The sequence below is a fragment of the Agrilus planipennis genome, unplaced genomic scaffold, assembly GCF_000699045.2.
Source record: "Agrilus planipennis isolate EAB-ADULT unplaced genomic scaffold, Apla_2.0 scaffold1134, whole genome shotgun sequence".
Classification (NCBI taxonomy): domain Eukaryota; kingdom Metazoa; phylum Arthropoda; class Insecta; order Coleoptera; family Buprestidae; genus Agrilus; species Agrilus planipennis.
This window is the reverse complement of record NW_020439784.1, coordinates 5,429-8,382: the sequence shown is the minus strand read 5'-3', so window position 1 is coordinate 8,382 and position 2,954 is coordinate 5,429. Positions and strand designations below refer to the sequence as shown.

At 35.8% G+C, this 2,954-nt stretch overlaps 1 non-coding gene across 1 annotated transcript; it reads right to left on the bottom strand.

The window, feature by feature from the left end:
- Positions 1 to 2,625: 2,625 nt before the first annotated feature.
- Positions 2,626 to 2,698, bottom strand: Trnay-aua. Its single transcript has one exon. It is a non-coding gene; the product is annotated as a tRNA-Tyr (tRNA).
- Positions 2,699 to 2,954: the final 256 nt, after the last annotated feature.

Below are 2,954 nucleotides of genomic sequence, written 5' to 3'. Positions count from 1 at the left end.
TACGTTGTTTTTCTAACATGTTCAGTCATCTAATCACGAACTACCACTTGTACACACGCAACAATATTTTAGTTCTAGGCTTAATCTTTCAGATAAGCACGTAGATTTATCAATTGTTCTAATATGAATAAACACCGAACACTTATTTAAGTTGAGGTAACTTCGTCGGTTTTTATTTATTCAATTGAGTGAGGTTAGCCTACGGCAACACTTATTTAAGTAAAAGGCAAGGTTTACTTCGTTAACCGTTTATTTTAAGTTTCAAGACTACACTAACTTGCTAATTTTGGGGTAGGCCCTTTTATTCTTATTCGTGAAGGACTTTGCTTACGTCACTCTAATTACAGTTAGAAAGTAATATTATTATTAATACCTATACGTAACATATACTCTGTAGGAAGGGCATGCAATCAAATATACTAAATNCGGTATGACATGCATCTTTTTGCATTTTAAGCGCGCCACATGACCCTGCTTCACTGACTTCAACCTACAGTTCGTGTTATGTCACCGGTTAGCTTTTCTCGAACGAATCAACTTGGTCTATCGAACCAAGAAGGTTAACGTGACCATGTCCTTTTGAGAAATTGAAATATGCCCTTACCAAAGTAACCATTAATCGCATAATAATATAACTTCATCGAAGTGTGAATTTGACTATTCGTACATTGTCAAATACGAAGGTAATACCAAAAGTAAGCGCTGGGGTAGCAGGGTAATTTTTGGTACTAGTACGGTTATTGCTCACACTGTCGTGTTTGTTGTTTATTCCGCATTCAAATAAGCCATCGCTTAGCTTGCTGGGACGCCTCCATCTTAGCTCAGCAGCTGTTTGTAATGAAGCTCCTGCTTACCGCTACCGCCAAGTGGGCTTTTCTACTGTTTACTCGAAGGAGATTCGTATACAAATAGTTGGTTTAACAGGCATAAGAGGCGACAAAAATTGGTCACCTCTTACGCCTCCTCCATCAACCGTTCTGTGAGAGTGAAAAATACTACTTATTCGCATAGAATAGCCCTCAAAAATTCATTAAAATTCATCAATAGTATACCAAAATGTATGGAGAGTCATGCATAAATGTTAAAAACTTTGGAAACTTTGAATTGTTGAAATATCGGAAGATGAGTACCTCAAGACACCAACGGCAACGAATCTCTTTGACGCAATAAAGGTAAAAAGAACAACTTCTTGGGCCGCATGATTCACCATCAACATTGCTGAATTTTGGCAGATGTAGTCTCCAATTGCAAATGGCACCTTGGGTGTCGAAACGCGTTTTTTGGTGGAATTTTGGATTTCAGTGTTTTATCTAGAGCAAAATTTAACCGTACGTGAATGGGTTTAAAAAAGATAGAAAAAGCAAGAGTCCGCTGCGCTATGAGCGACCGCACATCAATTCCAGTGTTGTTAGTTGTCAAACACAAAACGTAAATGAACGCTCTTTTATTGCTCGTGCCATAATAGTCGTTTTCTAGTTCTTTTTACTTTAATTGTATAAAAACAGACATTAATATTTCGGATGTGAATTGCCTTTCTTCCCGAGTCGCCATACTCCGGTACGGAAAGTTTCTCTGATTTCGGGGCGAAAGTGTAACTTTACCTCCAATGCAAGAGATTGTATTTATTGTTTTTTAGGAAAGTATTTAAACTTTCGCCGCGTGGAATCTAGAAACCATGCGAAACATGATAAAATACTTAGGGAAAAATATCGTACTTTCGGTTAGGGAATAGTACAAAAGAACTTAAAATAGAAAATACAAATAGGTGTGTTGCATTTTGTATTTTTCTTTTAAAATAGAGCTATTCCAAATAAATCACATTTGTGGTTTTGAGATAAATGTTTTTTATTTTTCAGGGTAAGTTCATCTCCATCTTCATAACTCTGTTTTCTCATAGATTCTACGAATGTACATGTAAGTTTTGTCATATTTATTCCTCTTTCGTCACTCTTTCCTGAATTGAATATAAAATTCGTAATACTAGAAAAGGTAGTCATTACTTCATAACGATTCATGCTAACAAACGAAGAGAGAGGATTGAACAATTGCCGTCATTATGACCATATGTTTGCCTCTTGCTGACACAGAAATCGAGATTTTGATTTCATGCCTTAATAACCTCATTGCTCGCAAACTATAAGTTCATTCCGTTACAAAACTGTATTATTAATTTAAGAGCCAATATTTAATGTTTAATAACAGGAAAGCACAATTAGAAAAAGTTTTACTTCATAATAGCAGGTGCTGATTACAGTTTAGATGGAACTTACAGATATATGTATGGTATCATCTCCAATTATGTATATGATTTTTTATTCGCAAAACTAGATGAAGTCGATCAAATTTATAACATCGACATAATTTTATTAATTCTAAATGTTCACTTTCCATATGTGTTTTTCTTTAAAGGTTTCTCCAATTAATATAGGGATAATCATCCCCCCTTTCTATAGGGCTCAGTGGCTTATGGATGCAGAAACATATGCCACATAAATTTCTTCTTTTTTGTATGCGAATTGTTTTGTTATTGAGGAGTCAACATTTTTTATTTCTTTAGGGTTGACTTGACCCGAAATAAAACCCACTAACATGAAAACTAGAAAGATCAATACGTAGAAAATTCATTTCCCTCGTCGGGAATCGAACCCGGGACCTTTGGCTTTATGCACCAATGCTCTGACTACTAAGCTACGAGAGATGACAACAGCAACACTTTTTTTTGTTTATATTATTCTCGAGGAGGGGAAATCTTCAAAAGACTCCCCCTGAAGGGAAGTAGTGTCGGATTCTTACCGACTAAAACCCCTCGTCGAGCGGGGAGCAACAGCAACACCGACAAACCCGTATTATANTTCATGCAATAAATTTATATATTTTACATGTTTCAACGCGTTTACTGCATCTACTATACATTTTGTACATTATGCTGTGGCAAAGCATGCGATAATAAAACA